Raw genomic sequence first — 19,560 nt, forward strand, 5'->3', positions numbered from 1 at the left:
GGCCCTTGGAGTACATACTGTTACTTATCACCTTTTTAAAGTAAAATAATGATGTCACCTTTTTTTTAATAAAATCCTTTTTAGTTATGATACAATGCCGGGATACACCTTGACATAATTACAAAACATGGAACCCAATCCACTCCAATACATGCCCCAACACTTCACCCCTGCTCCCCTCCCTCCACTCTACTGATCCCTCTTCAGTCCATTTACTGAGTTTTTGTTTGTTTGTTTTTTAAGTATTCTGTGCATACACCGAAGGCTGGGACCTAATGTCCACATCCATGCATGCACATGTGAAAGTTTCCACTGTTCTTCCCTTACCCCATCCCTTCTTCCTCTTCCTTTATCTCCTTTATCTATTCTACAATTCTTTCCTCTATTTTGATGGAATTACCTCTCCCTGCCCTTTATTCCCCTTTCTCTCTTCCTTGTTATATTTTATCCACCCCCCAATTTTGGATTAGCTTCTGCATAACAGAAAAAAAATATTTGACATTTAATGCTTTGGGACTGATTTGTTTTACTTAGCATGATAGTCTCCAGTTCCATCAATTCACTGGCAAATATCAAAACATTGTTCTTTATAGCTGAGTAATACTCCAGTATGCATATGTACCACATTTTCTCTTCCCATTCATCTGTTGAAGGTCACCTATGTTTGTTCCATAGCATATTATGAAATATGCTGCTATGAACTGGCAGTACTGCATCACTGTAGTATGCTGATTTTAAATCTTTTGGATATATACTGAGGAGTGGGAACCATATGATGGTTCATTCCTAGTTTTCTGAGGAATCTCCAAACTGCTTTCCAGAATGGTTGTACTAATTTGCACCAACAGTGTATGAGTGTGTATTCTCAATAATTGCCATTCTGACTTGAATGAGATGAAATCTCAGTGTGGTCTTAATTTGCCTTTCTCTAATTGCTAGAAATGTTGAACATTTTTTCATATATTTGTTGACTGCACTTCTTTTTTTTTTTTTTACAAGTGTAAAGAAATAAGTAGTTACTTCTTCTGCCCATTTATTGATTGGATTGTTTGTTTGTTTTGGTGTTAAGATATTTGAGTTCTTTGTACATCCTGAATATTAATGCCCTACCTGAGGAACAGGTAGCAAAGATTTTCTCCAATTTTGTAGACTCTCTCTCTATGCTTGTTTCCTTTGCTATGCAGAAGCTTTTCAATTTAATGCCATCCTACTTATTGATTTATTTTCTTTCTTGTGCTTTAGGAGTCTTGTTAAGAAAATTGGTTCCTTTGCCAACATGTTGGAGTTTGGGGCCTACATTCTTTTCTAGTAGTCACAGGGCTTCTGGACTAATTCCTAGGTGTCTGATCCACTTTGAGTTGACTTCTGTGCAGGGTGAGAGATGGGGTTAAATTTCATTCTTCTACATATGAATTTCCAGTTTTCCCAGTACCATTTGTTAAAAAGGCTTTCTTTTCTCCAACATACTCTTTTGGCACCTTTGTCTGGTATCAGATAAGTGTATTTATGTGGTTTTGTCTCTGTGTCTTCTGTTCTCTTCCATCGGTCTTCATGCCTGTTTTGATGACAGAACTATACTGTTTTTGTTACTTTAGCTGTGTAATATAATTTGGGGTTCCATATTGTGATGACTCCTGCTTCACTTTTCTTACTAAGGATTGCTTTGGCTATTCTGGATCTTTTATTTTTTCACATGAATTTCATAACTGTCTTTTCCAGTTCTTTGAAAATGCCATTGGAATTTTGATAGGAATTTTGTTGAATCTATATAGTGTTTTTGGCAGTATGGCCATTTTGGCAATATTAATTCTTCCTAAGGAAATGTGAAGTCTTTCCACCTTCAAAGGTTTTCTTCAATTTCTTTCTTTAAAGTTACATAGTTTTCTTTGTAGAGATTCTTCACATCTTTTGTTAGATTCCTTCTCAAATATTTTATTTTATTTTTTTGAGGATATTATAAATGGGATAGTTTTCCTAATTTCTCTTTCAGCAGATTCATCATTGGAAAATAGGAACACAATTGATTTATGGGTGTTGAGTTTATATCCTACTTTGGAGGATTCATTTATGAGCTCTAGAAGTCTTTTTTTTCTTTTTTTGTGGTGCTGGGGATTGAACCCAGGGCCTTGTGCTTGCAAGGCAGGCACTCTACCAACTGAGCTATATCCCTAGCCCTAGAAGTCTTTTTGGTTCTTCTAAATAGAGGATCATGTGAGCAGTAAACAGAGATTATTTGCGCTCTTATTTCCTATTTTTATCCCATCGATTTCTTTATTTTGCCTGATTGCTCTGACTAGAGTTTCAAGGACTATTTTGAGTAGAAGTGATGGAAGTGGGTATCCTTGTCTTGTTCCTTTCTTTAGAGGAAATACTTCCAGTTTTTCTCCATTCAGTATAATGTTGACCTTGGATTTATCACATATAGCTTATGCAATGTTGACGTAAATTACTTCTATCCCTAGTTTTTCTAGTGTTTTAATCATGAATGGGTGCTACACTTTTTCAAATGCTTTTTATGCATCTATTGAGGTAATCATGTTATTCCTTTTCTTAGGGTATTTATGTGGTGAATTACATTTATTGATTTCTGCATGTTAAACCAGCCTTGCATCCCTGAAATGAAACTCACTTGATCATGATGCACTATCTTTTTAATGTGTTTTTGTATGCTGTTTGCCAGTATTTTAACAGGTATGGAAAACAAAACTTAGAAAGTTTAAGTAACTTGCTCAGCAGTAAGTGGTAGAAGTAGATCTGAAATAGTATGGTCTAAATCTAGAAGCTGCACTCAACCTTATTTCATAAAGAGATGGTAAAATTAAAAGGACAAGTGGAAGGATTAACCTTGGAAAAAAGGAATCATTGACTTTGTAGACCAGGACAGGTAGATAAAAAAATGAAGAACATACAGAGAGATTTTGAAGAACAGAGATGGGAAATTGGAGACCTCCTATTGGATGTCTGTGTTTTCTCAGTATAAGGTCATCTAAGAGAGGAAAAGTAGAACATACCTTTAAGAATTCAAGAATGTAAAAGACTTGGAAAGGGCATTATAGGCAATTTAGTGAATTTAGTAATTTAGAGATTGAACAAAATACTTGCATAGAGGTGAGGGCCCAGCTGATATTATTTTTATTGTTATGACTTTCTCCAGAACTGCTCACATCCTAGAAAAGCAAAAGGAGAGAATGGGTATGCTAAAGTTCTGAGTGTTTGGCAAGGTGGGAGTAATACATAACCTGGGGAATTTATCCAAATAGTTGTCCAAACTGGATAAAGATATAAATGAAAAAGAATAGAAGTGATTGCCTAGGGTACTAGGAGTTTGTTGGGCATAGTGAGAAAGAACAAGCTGCAAGAACAAGGGAGATGCAAATGGCATTTAATTTTAATGGGAAATTTTCAGGTACTTAAGATCTTGGAAATGAAAGCATTTCTAAATTGTAGGGTAAGTACTACATTAGAAATGACAGATTTATGGAGCTCTTAGGGCTTAAGAAGCTTAAGGAAGCATCTGTGATCCAAATCTCAGCTTAGAGGTGGACATAAGCAAGATGACAGAATATGACTCTCCTGCTCTTGTCCTTCTACAGATACATCAATTCAAACAATTGTCCATGTATGAAAGTAACTTCACCAGAGCTTAGGAAACCATAAGATACAGCATCTGAGTACAGCACAGAATTAAGAAAAGACAAATCGAAGAGGGTTGAAGGTCAGTTTTACAACACCTGCCCAATCCCTTCTCCAGTCCCAGAAACTTTTAGGAGGTGGGGCCAGGTGGGAGGGAGTTAGGTCATTGGGGGTGTGCCCTCGAAGGAGATATTGGAACCTTGGCCCCTTCTTTCTCTTTGCTTTATGGCTACCATGAGGTGACAGTCTTTCTTTTCTACATATTCTAGCCATGATATAGTGGGCTACCATAGACCCAAAGAAACAGGGCCAAGCAAACTTAGAGTAAAACCTTGAAACTGTCTATCAGTTGTCTTTAGCTTACAAAATAATTTCTTGATAATTAAGCAAATTGCAACAGAAGACCCATATCAGTCTCTTTTTTCTTCCTGGAGAAGTCAGCAGGATAACTGCCTCCTAAGGGCTTCTTTCTGTGTTGAATCTGAAAGGTGGGACAAAAGAAAAGCAGTCTTTCACTCCAAACTGTGGAGGTAATGTGTAGAAAAGTGTTCCCATTTCAGTATGAAAAGTGTCTGAATAAAAGAAGCAGGACTACCCACTCTAGAATAGAACATAGAAATATCTGTCATGTCCTGAGTTCAGAATTTTGTTTTGAGATGAATATAAAAGCACCTAAATATCAGGAAAGTGTTTGTTCTGTGTGATAAGGATTCTCGAATGGTGCAGTAGAGCAATTGGCTTCCCAGGGGCCTGCCCACCCCTGGCCCAGAGGCCAACATCCGGATGGTTAAGATGTTCCTCACTCTGCCATCTTTGCTTTTTATCAGGTTTGCCCTCCATCATGTCATTTTAGCATCCTATTCTTGTTATATATTTGTCTGAGTCCCACCCTAGAGGGTTATATTATCCTTGAGAGCAGAAACAATATTTTTTTCACTTTTATATCCCACATGTCTTAATATATCACCTGCCTAGAGTATAACCTTTAGGGAGTATTTGTTGAATAAGCTGAAACTTTGAATAACTTTTCAACTTCCCATCCATAAAAACTAAGTAGCATTGTAGAGGAAATGTGAATTTAATTAATAGTTCAGAATATGTTTAAATCTTGAATTATCCTGTGCTTTTGTAGATTGACTTACTCATGTTCTTTATAGGTAAATTTTTCCAGTACTTGAAAGTGGGAATATACTCTGTCTCTGCTCCCCAGGTAGAACAGATCAGTTTGTTCTTTGTGTCACCACAGTACATTCCTGTGCTGTGCAAGTATGCTGCTTACAACTATATTTGCGAGTATTTTTATTTTTTTTCTTACTGAACAAACTGAGATATTCCTTAGAAACACAGACCATGTTTCATTCATTTTTGTAACTCAGAATTTGGAAACATGGTATATAGCAGACACTAATGTTTGTTTAATGAATTATTGAATGAGTGCATTTTGTGATGCCAATATAAACAAATATGTATTTAGAAGGAAAGTTTATTGTAATTACAAATTTTAAAATATATTAATTTCTAAAAGGGGATAATATTAAAGTGTAATATACCTATTTTTTCAAAATTCCATGTATATAGTTTACTTTTAAAAATGGTTTTTGCTAGTGTTTTGAAATTTGAACCTTTATTTCATATTAAAAATGTCTTTGTAGGAAGAAAAACATTTGAGGAAATAATTACAATTTTTTAAAAATAATGAAATACATCATATCACAGATGTAAGAACAGAGAACTCCACCTAGAATAAATACCCCCCAACACACATGTGCACACATACATATCCTATTCCCCTTTACACATTCCATTCAAACTGATGGAAGAAAAAGAGATATTTAGAAAACATCCACAAGAAAAAGATACATTACATAAATTGGTGCAAAAGTGAGATATACAACATACTTTCAGAAACATAAGTCATATAATGTATCTGAAGGAGAGTATTCTAATTGGGCTGTGACTAAGTGTTGTTAAATTGTACTTATTACTTTTCTTTTGAACAATTGAGGTATCTTTAAAAACAAAAACAAATTCCAATATCAAAATCTCCACCTATGCTGGTAGAGGAAGTATTTGATTATGATCTATACTGTATTTTCTATAATGGTATTTACACTAGTTTTTTGTCTTCAAATAGTGGCAAATAATTACTTCTTTAGGATTTTATCTTTGATATCATTTCAAGATAGGTGTTTGATTAGTCCTGGATTGACTTATCTCTGGTATTCACATGTATGTAAGAATTCTTTATTGTATTAAGATTGAATTATCTAAAGGCTCTAGCTCTATAAAATGACTTCTTCTGTTCAGTAGTTTAATAATACTGATAATATAACAAGTACAATAAGGATGCATACATATTTTACAACATAATTTCTATTCTAAGGAAACAGTTTTGTAAAGAGGACATAAACTTATTAAATGGATGTTTTAAAATCATATCTATTTCAATACTATAACATATACAAAAACTTAGCAATTCAAGTTAAAAAGGACTTATGTATTATAAAACTAAGGCCTCAAACCTCCAATGATGACATTTAAATTATCAGTATTGGAGTAGTTAGCTTGTCAGATATGGTTTGGGGTTGAACATTGTTATAATGTATTCCAGGAATTTAAGGCTGTTAGGCTGGCTAAATCAGAAAGGTTAATTTGGACTTACTGATAGAAGATAAGATTGGATTAGAAAAAGCAAGATGGTAGAGTATTAGCTAAAATAAGTTGGAATTTAACTTTAAGGCAGTGGTAAATCCTTAAAACAAATCCAAAATGGCTTATGGTTTTTAAAAATTTAATTTAAAATGGTACAGACATACAAAAGGATATTAACAATAATACAGTGAACACTTAAAACACAGTTGAAACCTCCTTTTTACCCCTCTAACCTTGATTGTATTCCTCTTGCTTCCTGAGCTCCCACATAACTCCTTTCCTGACTTTGGTATTGAACATTGACATGCATGTTTATAGACTTTTACTACATGTATGCATATTCCTAAAGTTTATATACTATTTTGTGTGCTTTTATATAAGTTTTATTTGTGGTGCATATGTTCTTCTGCTACTTGTCATCAGTTAGCATTGTTCATGATTTGCATTTATGTTTACATGTGTAGCTCTTGTTCATTCATTTTCACTGCTGCAGAGTATTCCATTTTAAAAATATGCCACATTTATTTTTCTATTCTGTTAATGAGTATTATGGTCACTTTCCCCATCATTTTTCTTTCTTTCTAATTTTTAATTTTTTCCCGTTATTTATCTATTACAAATAATACTCTTATGAATGACCATATACATGTCTTTTTTGGATTCTTGTGAGTTTCCCTGCTTTACCATATAATAGCTGTAGACTTTAGGCACATCACTTAATGTGTCTCAACTTCAGTTTTATCTGTATAATCAGAAATAGAATAATACTTTTTTTTCCAGGATTTTAAACTAGAATGTACTCAATAGATAATACAAACGTACATAGCACTGTTTGTTCTATTCAAATGTTCAATGATTGCTAGCTGCTGTTGTTACTCTGTTGTAGAAGAATCTTTATACTCCCAGCACCTCCTGTATTTCAGTATTACTAATAATCAGATCTCAATTTAAGCCTCACATCCTTCATGCCAGTGGACTGAAAACTTCTCTCTCATAATAATGAATATCAGTAGTCTCAAGCAAGTAGAATAGAAATTTGTATATTATAAATTTTATTAAAGATTTATTTATAGCATTATTTATTTTTAAAATTATTCTGATTTCATTCAGACCCTTGTAGTTATTTATGATATTTTTCATGACAGAAATTACCTTTAAATTGTGGCATATACTGTACTTAGTTGGTTTCCATATTCCTTATGTATAAAATGTTATCCTTTCTGTCATTCAAGCTGTAAGCTAGAAATTTGAATGTGGGTGTTACCGCAGAAATGGTTTACTTAAAAACTGTCCTGTGAAGCATAAAATAGTGTTCATGGCTTAAGAAAAGTTTCCTTAAGAATAATCCCAGTTGAGTGAATGGCGTGAATATGCATTGTGTACAACCATAGAAATGATAAGTTGTACCCCATTTGTATACAATGAATTAAAATGTGTCTGCAAAAATAAAAAATATTTTAATAAAAAAGAATAATCCCAGTTGATATAGGTAAAATTCTAGTAGAGTATGAATGAGAGTCACATTTTCATTGACCTTTGTATAAAAGCTTAACTGATAACAGTGTAAATTAAGGCTTGGTATAGTCCCAAAACTTCAAGAATTGAGATGCTAGCAGGCTTTATAGTTTGGTGAAAATTTTACTGTGATAGCTTTTCTGTAGGTTGTTTTTGATATCAATATTTCAGTCCTCTGAAGTAGACTCTGAAATACTGATGTGAAAGGCCCAAATTGTACATGTATGTTTTTGTAATTTGATTATTATAGTTTGATTATTTGTTCTACTGTACTCTTTTGCAAGAGTTTCACAAGAAAATATAGGCATGATTTAAAAAAATATATCCTCTTTCAGCAGAGTATCAGCTTTTTCTATACTGGTATAATAAATAATGCTATGGCTGAAAGGCTCAACTGTTCTCTGTACATTTAATGATGGTTTATTCTCTTTGAGATGGTTCACCTACTCATTTTCTGAAGAAAATAAGCAGGTTGATATGTAGAGGTCCTCTGCTAGTGACTCACTGGTGATTAATCTAAAACAGGGCAGCCTGTGTAAGACTTTTATGTTGCTGTCAAGAAATAGCTCTTAAACTGTGTCTCCAAAATGAAGCAATAACACCTTTTCCTATTTACAATATCAACCAGAAAAAAATACAGTAGTATCTCTTTTAAAACAGAAGATGGGCTTAGTGGCATTTGGTATTATCAGAAACTTTATTATCCTTGGAAAATAGACTTGGAGACACAGTGGTGTAGACCAGAAGTCAGAAAAGGGGATCAGTATGGGTTTTCACGTGAAAGAGAGGCTGGACCTTTTCTGTATGACCCAGAGTTTTGAAACTAGATCAGTGAAGATTATATGGACATTCTTACATGTCACTCTACTGAAGAATGTTTTCATAGAGATGTTAAAAAAGGGGGGGTGATCTTTTGATAGAGCTTCCTATACTAAAGGTTACACACTGTTAGCATGTTTCAGAAAGAATTTTAGCATCAGAGAAATGTCTATATCAGATGATCTTTAAGGTTCCATTGAATTCAGATATTGAAATTCTCATACTAAGAAGTTGATATGTCTGATATACCACACTTTTAAAACAAATCTCAACATCTTATGTTAAATTTAATAATCATTATTCAAGAGCAGTTCTTGATCTTTCAGGAAAATTTCTGTTCCTCCCATCCTTACTTAAAAAGTCAGAAAAGGCTAAAAACATCATTAGTTGTATATTTATGCCCGTATGTTTGTTTTCTTCAGCAGTGTGTATACATTAGTTCTGTAGACAAAGGAAATCACCCAGAAAGAACAGTTTAATGTAATCAGTTATAGTCCTCCCTCCTCTGCTGATAAAGCAGCTATTGGGGAAAAGAAAGAAAAAATAGAGGTAAAATAAGGATTAAAAAACAATTTGGAACAAATGGTTGTGGGAAAAAATTAAATGATGGGAGAAAGAGGAAAGAAGAGAGTACAAAAAGTGTGGGGGGAGGTAAGAAGAAAGAACAAACAGAGTAATTAGTAATAGGTAAGCTAACTTTTTCCTTTAATAAGGATGGTAGACTACAAATTTCTTCTGTTCCTTACCCAAATCCAATGATCCAAAGTTTATAAATAGCTGAGATGATGATACCTTATGTATGAGTAGCTCATCTGACACAAATTCCACAAATGGAATGGAAACTTTTTACCATATATTTTTACTTCCCTCCACTACTAGATATAAAGGCCTCCACAAAATGGGGCCTCGTAAAAAATGATTTAAGCTATCATGGTATAAAACAATAATTTTCCCTAGGAAACTCAAAAATCAAAGCATTTTTGGTCATTCTTGTTAAACATACATCAATTTAGATAGAAGGTAGTATGTTTTAACTCTGCATTTAATACAAAATAATAATAATCATGTTAATTTGACCAAGAGATTTTGTTTTTCATATATAAAGTAGAGTGCTGTTTTCAGTTGAAAGAATCAGGCTTGCTTGTTGGCCACTTCTAAGTGGTCTTCAGAATGTTGAACTCGGGGCAAGGAATGTTCTGAAACTACTTTAAACCCTATTATTTCTTTGGGTGCAGTGGTGAATGCCTGTAATCCCAATGGCTTGGGAGGGTGAGGCAGGATGACCAGAGGTTCAAAGCCAGTCTCAGCAACTTGGTGAGCCCCTGAGCAACTTAGCAAGATGATATGTCAAACTATAAAAAATGGCTGGGGATGTGGTTCAGTGGTTAAGTGCCCCTGGGTTCAATCCCTGGTACTTACTACTATTACTACTTATAATAATAATAACAAATACAATTTTAAAAAAGAAACATTTTCCACAATCTAGCTATTGTGAACTGAGCTACTACAAACATTGATGTGACTGTTACTGTGTAATATGCTGATTTTAAGTCCTTTGGGTATAAACCAAGGAGTCAGATAACTGGGTCAAAAGGTGGGTCCTTTAGATGAATGGGTAAAGAAACTGTGGTATATATAGACAATGGAATATTATTCAACCATAACAAAGAATAATATTATGACATTTGCAAATAAATGGATGGAATTGGAGAATATCATGCTTAGTGAAGTAAGCCAATCCCAAAAAACCAAAGGCCAAATGTTTTCCCTGATAAGTGGAGAGTGATATATAATGGGGGTCAGGGGGTGGGGAGTGAGAGAAGAATGGGGGAACTTTAGATTATGTAGAGGGAAATGAGAGGGACGGGGGTATGAAAAATGGTGGAATGAGACAGACATCATTACCCTATGTACATGTTATGATTACACGAATGGTATGAATCTACATCATGTACAACCATAGAAACGAAATGATATACCCCATTTGTGTACAATGAATCAAAATGCAGTCTGTAAAAAAATTTAATAATAAATAATTAAAAAAAAGAAATAAGAACTTACTTCAATAAATGATGCTAATAAATGAAAAAAAAAAAGAAATAGTTTTATGGGTCCTCAAATGCTTCAGAGAATCTAGGAGTCTGTGAGCATATGCAAAATTCTCGGTGTAAGTACATTTTGGGAGAAGATAGTTAATAATTTTCATTAGATTTTCAAACATGGTTACATCACTGAATCAGTTTTAGAATTTTATATTAACCTTAGGACTGTTAGCTGTTTGCCTCCATAAATGCACATAGGCATTCAATAAATGTTATATAAAAGAGCTTAGTTACTAGACTCTATACTGTGTTATTTAAAATGGTGAATCATTTAATTACTTTGTTTTGAAGTCCTTAGACCTTCAGTGTCCTTTGGATACGAAGAGATAAAAGAATACTCACAAGGAATCTATATTTTAGTGGAAAAATAGGTTGCATGTATTAAAAATATATATGTATATATTCATAAATTTATATATGTTTATGTATGTATACATAATTAAATACTAGGTTAGTGCTTCAGACAAATAACAGTAATTTGACTACAGAGATGGCATTGAGTGATATAGTAGAAGAACATGAACTAGGCTTCAGGAAAGGACAGGACTTATGTAAATGTACTCATTTAACAGTGACTTTTTTTCAGTATCTTCTATGTGACAGGTATTGTTAGGCACAGGGTTGGGGAGGTCATTTTAGCAGTGAAGATGAAATGAGTGGAGACACTGAACAATGAATATGTTTGAAATGTTTGGGTTCAAGGAAAACTAATTTGGCTAGAATCAGAGGGTGTCAAGAAGTTAGTGAAATAAAGATTTTTGAGCTGGAAGAAGAAATCACTATTTTAGAAAGCTTAAATCAACTTCCCAGTGTAGTTTCTTTAATCCTATTTTAAGAAATGTATAGCATTTAAATTCTTCACTGAAAATAGCTTGAAAAATTGTCTTATTGGAGTTTTACTATTTTTTCAAGTAAATAGAATAACTTTAGTATTTCTCTCCTGCAATTCCACAAGGTAAATATTTTTTCCTGTATATAACACACACATGTATAAAAGTGGATATTGTATATGGGGAAAATTGGGGGGGGGGCTAGGTGTTTTTTTAAAACATTCACTTACTAATTAACAGTATTTTGTATTTGTCTGATCCTGATTAATATAAACCAATTACAGTTGAATTATGCCAATCAATTGTGTGATTTCTGGAGGATTTTAGATGTTTGTTTGTGTAACTCTACTCTGCATGTATTTTTATTTTACAATTTTTCTCCTTGAATTTTTATTTATATAAAATAAATTTTTGACATTTTTCAGGTATTAGTAATAATTACATTGCAAAATTTTAATGGCAAAATAATTTCTTTCATACAACATAATGTACTTGGTACTTGAAATAGTTTATCATTAATATTCTATAATTTAATAATACAGCCACACTGAGCTGTGTAGTTATTTGTTCAACTTAAGTTTGACCTTTAAATGCCAGGGCTTTATATTTGATGAAAATTGCATTTCAAGTGTACCTTCTAATTCCCATCCATCACTGAACCAGAATTGATCCCATCCTTTTTTTTTAAATGTTAGCATTTTTAATATTTTTTTAGTTGTCAATGGACTTTTTTTAAAAAACATTTATGCGCAGTGCTGAGAATCAAACCTAGTACCTCACACATGCTAGGCAAGTGCTCTACCACTGAACCACAACTCCAGACCTTGAATTCATTCTTTATTACTTACTGTTTTCAGTTTTTAACTTTGACATTTATAATATGCTATAGTTGTTATCAAAATGGAGACATGAATATATAGTGGGCCCAAATGAATATTGAACACAGAAAAAAAAACTTAGAAAATGTTTTCTTATAAAGGTTGCTAATGTCATTTGCTTTTGTCCCATGAATATGAAATTATTTATATATGTAAACACACACACACACACACATACGACTTCTTGGCTTTGTGGGAAGTGTGATGTGCTCAGTAAATATGAGGCAGCATTTTTCCAAGTATTTTCTTTCTTTCAAAGGTCATTTTATGAACACAGATGTCAGTTCTGGACTAAGGAAACTATGAATGAATTCATGGTTTGGTATTTTTCATGTCAAATAAGCCAATAGATGATTTCTCTGATAATTTTTTGTAGACTTTGGGTGACCATTGGTAAATTAAAACAATTTTGTATTTCATAATCCTGTATTTTGTACTGTTTCAATAAATTTCTGATTAGAGATCTGTTTGAGGTATTAAGTAGGCTTATTACACCTTTAAGCCTATAGGATAGTATATCATGATGCATACACAGAAGATAATCTTGAAATGTAAGAGTTGAGGAGAAGTGGGAAGTAAGACCACTTGTATATATTAAGAAAGATTATGGAGAACTGGAAAAGTACAAAATGGTTTTAATCTGTGTGTTAGAAAAGAAGAGGCCAATTCATTCGTTTAAGCTAGGGTAATGATCTGATTGACAAGGTTTATCTTGACTTGACAGTAGAAATTATAGTTCATTGGAATTAGATGATGCTGGAGTTGTGGCCATGGGCTAGGATACTGAGGATGAAGTAATAGTGATGATGGTAACAGCAAGTATATATTGTGTTCTTTCTGTGTAGACCCTATGAGATAGGTGATATTACATACGTGGAAATTGATACTGATCACTTGATCATAGCCATATCACCAGTACTGGAGCTAGAATTGAATCAACATCTAACTATAAAATCTGTCTTCTTTTCACTACTTTACCAAGGAGGTGGTAATGGCCTGGTCCAGGTTGGTGGTCCCTAGAGTACCTTGTGCCTACCAATATCATCAACCCTGGTGGTGGTTGTGTTATATACTTGTTTCTCCTATTAGACTATGAATCTGAGAACATGAATCATATCTTAATCATCTTTGTAATGCCAGTACCTAATATAATAGTAGATATTTGGTAGAGTTTTTAGAATGAAAGAAAAGAAAGTAAGGTGTACTACACTTCTTATATCAGTATGTAACTCATACTACAGTGACCCAGCCACATCAATGTTTATAGCAGCTCTATTCACAATAGTCAAGCTATGGAACCAACCTAGGTGTCCTTCAACAAATGAATGGATTAAAAAAATGTGGTGTATATACACAATGGAAAAGAATGAAATAGTATATTTGCTGGTAAATGGATGGAATTGGAGAGTATCATGCTAAGTGAAAAAGCCAGTCCCAAAAACCCAAAGGCTGAAAGGTTTCTCTGATATGTGGATGCTAAACCATAACAAGGGAGGGTAGGTAGGAGAAATATAGAAGTTCATTGGATTAGACAAAGGGATGAAGGGAAGGGAGGGGGAATGGGAAAAGGAAAGACAATAGCACGAATTGGATATAACTTTACTACGTTCACATATGAATATACAACCAATCTATCTCCACATCGTGTACAACCACAAGAATGGGATCACAATTGGAATGAATTGCACTCCACATAGGTATAATATATCAAAATACACCTACTGTCAAGTACATCTAAAATCAACAACTAAAAAAAAGATGATTAGGCATATACCCAATTGAAATGCCTAGCTATGTTCACTGTGTGAAAGAATTTTACAACAGCATTATGTGCAAACTGGAAACAATTCAAGTATGTATCAATAATTAAAGAAGAAATTAAAAGCCTCTTTTTTAATAAAGTGATAAACAAGAAATATAAACTGTAAGCTACTTTATTTTGGTACTTGAGAGTAAAGTCACAGTAGAATATTGAGGTCTGTAATACTAGAGTGCTTGCTTCTGCTTTTGCCATTTATTTTGATAAACTGTACTCATTCTTTCAACCAAAAATACTGTTGTAAAATTTTAATGGGATATATCTTTAAATTTCATAGAATCTTTTAAAAATTTTATATGGAAAATTTCACTCATTTTCACATAAATTTTAGAGAGCAACATGAAATATAATATGACATATTAGGCTAACTTTAACAAGTATTGAATTTTGACTAATCTTATTTCACTGATATTCTTTTAAAGCCTGGATTCTTTTGAAGCATATTCTAGACATATTTTATCTGTTAAATATCAGTGTGTGTGTCTTAATGTATTGGAGTGCTTATAAAAAACCTACAAAATTATCATACCTCATAATTAACAATAATTCCTTAATCCCAAATACCAAATTAATGTTCAGATATCCCTGAATATATCATAATATCTAAATGTTTGTTTTTGATCCCAGGACCAATAGTTTCTAAACATTGCAATTTATTGAAATTTAATCTATTTCTCCATTTCTCTCCCTCTGTTTGCTGAATACTTTGGGTCTTAACATTTGCCCTATAAAATTTCCAAATTTGAGTGTACTTATTGGATTTTCATGGAATCATTTATTGTGGTTCTCTGTCTCCTATATTTCCTTTATCATGAGTTCAACTGATAATTCTGAAAAAAATTTAGAACTACAAGATTGTGTTTTAACTTCATCAATCTTACATCTTTCCTATTTTGCATACTGAAAATCTCAGTCTTTAAAATATAAAAATTAATTTTATCCTATTCTCCCATATCCACAGAGCAGTGTCATAATAAAATGCTAGCAATACTACCAAAAATATGATTATTAAAATTGAAGGCTTTTCCCATTTTGCTGTTCTCTTTCTCCATTTGGACTGCCCATTGGGGATGGACAATTATGTGGTTGGTTCTAAATTCACTTGGAATTGTTCCTAGCTCTGTGGTCATTACCTTCTTATGGTTTGTTTATTTCATTATTGTTTTAGTTTTTAAGGTTTGTTGTTTAAATTTAAATTTTGTTTTTTAGTAATCAGAGGACTTAATATAATTAATTTTTTGCCATACAATGATATATATTAAAGAACAACAAATGATAGATTTTAGATTGCTTAGATTATGCATTGTTACAAATCAAGTAACAGAATTTCTTATAGAACTTTAAACTTCAGTTCTAGTAAAGAAGAGAAAATCCATGAATACCTACCAGGCCTTTAAGTGATGAGATGTTAATATAGCTTAAAGGATGCATGTTGTGTGGAATTAAAATAACTGACAAAAATCAATTATAGTCAGCCCTCATTATTCATTGATTGTGTATTTGTGAATTTGCCTACTCACTAAAATGTAATTGGGATTCTATAGTCAGTACTCCTGGCACTTCTTGATCATTTGGAGATACACCCAAAGTGACAAAACATTTGATCTGAGTCCTCTACAAGTTTTTAGCTGTGGTCCAACAAGGCAGTGCTCTCGTTTCTTGTTTCAGCTGTCATATCGTGAACATGGGTCCTTTTTGTGGTCTATTTAGTGTTACCTTTTTCTGCTTTTTTGGTGATTTTACTATTTAGGCTCCCAAGCATAGGGCTAAAGTCCTGTACAAGAAAGCTGTGGTATGGTATGCTTTACAGAGAAAATATATATGATGATTGGGTTCCTTCAAGCATGAGTTATAGTACTGTTGGCCGAGAGTTCAATGTTAATGTATCAATAAAATATATCAAATAAGGTATCATGAAACAGAAAGAAACATGAAACAAAGTTATATATTGATGGCTTTATTGATGGCTTTATGACACTGTAGCCAAAAGAAGCTATTCTATATTTTCCACAGAAGCAGTGGTTCACAGCTACTTAATATAACTATTGCAAATAACAAATATCAACTATATTTTGATTATAGAGCACTTGGAAGGGATGAGTCCTATGGGAGAGGGAGAATTACATGGTGTTTACCTTCAGTTTTGCTATTTTTAAATCTCTGCATGATAGAATTATTTTCTAGAACCTGTTATCTTTTGGAGGGAGCCAGTTGTTATCTACCATAGATTTTAAACAAGTCATTTATAATTTTGACTTGACAAATAATTATTTTGCATTTATAAATAGTTTTAAATCAAACTCTATCACCTCTGCTCAATTTTAATGGTATTTAATTCATGGCATCCCTGCGAGTCTATCAGTTATAGTACCCCCAAATGTGGATACTTTAAAAAATCATATTTGATTTTCTAAATTGGAGTTTGGCAATTTTTTTTCTTTAATAGTCAGATGGTAAATGTTTTAGGCTTTGCAGGACAAATAAAATCTCTAGTTGCATATTCTTCTTTGCTTTTGTTTGTTGTTTTATATTACGTTAACTCTGTGTGTGTGTGTGTGTGTGTGTGTGTGTGTGTGTTAATTAAGCTGAGTCCAGACCAGATTTAGCTTAGGGCTTTACTTTTCCAATCCTTGTTCTAAATTTTTCTGTGTTATATACCATCAGCTTCCCCTTTGATAGTATTGCCTACTTCTCTGAGGTAACCTGGGCTTGAAAAGACCTAAGTGTGCCAATCTGCATCTGATTTCCTTCTTCTTTTATTGGAATTTTAAAAGTGTTTAATAGGATATAGTATGATAATTTGATACATATCTACAGTGTATAATGATTGGGTAATGATTTCCTACCACCAAATATACATGAGAAAAAAATAGGGAGTAAGCCCAGCCACATATCTTCTTTATTCATCAATCAGAAGGAATGGAAAACTTAAATGAATTGCTTATTTATTAAATATAAGAAATTTTTTTATAATTCCTTATTTAATCCTCATGATAATCAAAAACAGAAAGGCATGCCTATTTTTTTTCATACATATAGTCTAAGACTTAAAATACAACTGACCACTAGAATCTTCTGTGATGATGGAATTGTTTTATATATATTATGGTTGTTGGGTATATGGAATGGGGCTAATGTAACTAAATTTTTATTTTACTTAATTTTAATTTCAATTTAAATAATTATGTGTGGTTCATGATTACCATTCTGAGCCGCATAACATGAGGAGCTTACATTAAGTATTATGCTCAACTTTACACAATAAATTCCATAACTATTTCAGAAACCAGATCTGTGCAACCCCTCAGCTAGTATTTTTTACATTATGCCACACTGCCTTATCAATAAAGGTCAAGGTGTTTGTGAAGATAGTAAGAAAGAATGGATGGACCTTACCCAACTAAATAGAAATTATGTAGAAGATACCTAGGCACTTTAATAGGTATATTAATTTTTAATGTACTATCAGTAAATCAATACTCTGGAATACTGGATTATAGTTGTCTATCAGTATTTAAGAAATTATTTTATACTCTACACATTGTCACATTATAAAGTAATAATGACTATACTTGAGAATATTAAGTTGTAGAAAAAATTTTCAGATATTGTCATACTTCTAAAGTGTTTTTTTTATAGCTAGGGAATAATGTCTTCAGAAGAAGATAAGAAGATCTAGACAGGTATCTTAAAAAGAGTTTAGATGTTTTAAGAATTGACATTTTCAAGCATTAATTTAGTTTTATTCATAATATCTCAGGTTCATAGGTAAAAAACTAGTTCATGCACTAGTTTTAATATTTTCGGATCTTTTAAATATAACTTTTAATCTGATTGATCATGAAATCCAACACTCTTTTCTAGAAACAGCAGCAAAAATAGCAAGACAAAGAAGACTTATGTAAATTTTTTTGTATATAAAACCAATGCAAACCAAACTGAAAAGGAGAAAGGAATCATTCTTGCCTTCAAAAAAAAAAAAAAAACCACTACCAAACAAAAAAAGATATATAAAAAACAAAAAGCTCCTTTCAGTCTGTACAGTAGAGCCAAAACAGTTTCAGTATGAAGCTAGTCACAGGGAATGAAGGTGACTAAGACTTTGGAAATAAGAGATCATGGCCTTTGAGGCCAAGCCAGGCAGGGAGATCATGAGATTCCTAGACCACTGTTAGCTTCTTGCTCCCTCCCCAGCACTTAGAGCTTTATTAGTTCACTAATGTATACAGTGCTGACCACAGGTGTGTGTGAGTTGTGGCCCTTCAAGCCCACTTACTGGACAAAGAATAGGGCAGTCCTTAAAGGACCGTTTAGTGTTAGTGTTCAGATAAGGACACTATCTGGACTGCAATTGGGATGCCCATCCAACACCGCTTACCTTTCACATGTCCCTGGGAGGATTATGGGTCTTAGGCCTGGGTAGGCAGTTGAAAACACCATCCAGAGGTCTCCCACCACGTGGACATCTTTTCTTGCTATTTCAAGTAGGCTGTGTGGGAGTTCAGGTTGCCCTCTTGCACTTGCTTTTCCCAGTTCACTGGTCAGGGGCTTCTTGCTGTTGACGTGCAACTAGCACATACACTCTAACTCTTAGAAGTTTCATTGATGCTCATGGGCATTGCTGGCCACCCTGTTCTCCCATTCAAATTTTTGCACTTGGTGGGTGAACGGGGAGGAGAAGGTCATTTTCATCAAGGCTGGGCTGCATCTGTGGGGTCATCATGAGCTCCACCTACTCCTCTGAGCTGTTGGCCCCCAAAGTATTCTTGTCCTCCCATCCCCACTTGATCTTACTGTTGCCTGCCTTAGTGCATATTCCAGGAGCATGCTGGACTGACTGGGGAGGACTGAGTGCCTGTTTAAGGGAACTGGGGCTATTTGCAAAGCTGTGCTCCTAACAGCTGCCCACCCAGTGATGTAAGTGGGGCTGTTGCTAGGTTGCTGCATGGCTATGCAGCTGCACACTGCCAGTGCATATTGCTAACCCTGTGGATGCTGTGAAAGTGGATTGCCTCATTCAGGTCTTGAATCTTTTTCTGCAGATCATATTGCAAGGGACACTAGGGGCTCCTACTTGGGGATACTGTGGTGGCCCTCCTAGCCTTACCAGGTTGTGGGACTAGATGAGAAGAAATTGCTTGACTGATGCTGGCTGTTGTCTTGTGGGAACCCGAGAGACTATCAGCCCTACCCACTGGCAGAATATTTCCAGCAACACTACTATACATGGCACCGGAAGACATACCTTGGAGTCCACTTCCTACTCAGTGCAGCTGGTAGCCCATGTGTTCAGGCTAATTCGGCCACCACTA

At 33.7% G+C, this 19,560-nt stretch overlaps 1 protein-coding gene across 2 annotated transcripts in view; it reads left to right on the forward strand.

The window, feature by feature from the left end:
• Positions 1-19,560, forward strand: part of Apool (apolipoprotein O like) — a 59,761-nt gene that overhangs the window by 2,522 nt on the left and 37,679 nt on the right. Inside the window, exon 2 of one of the 2 annotated variants that reach the window (XM_047536546.1) lies at positions 3,594-3,715. The exons of the other annotated variant lie outside the window; for it this stretch is intronic. The gene's annotated coding sequence lies outside the window, so the exon portion shown is untranslated. The remainder of the gene's footprint in view (positions 1-3,593; positions 3,716-19,560) is intronic. 2 annotated transcript variants of the gene reach the window in all.

This window comes from Sciurus carolinensis, chromosome X, assembly GCF_902686445.1.
Source record: "Sciurus carolinensis chromosome X, mSciCar1.2, whole genome shotgun sequence".
Classification (NCBI taxonomy): domain Eukaryota; kingdom Metazoa; phylum Chordata; class Mammalia; order Rodentia; family Sciuridae; genus Sciurus; species Sciurus carolinensis.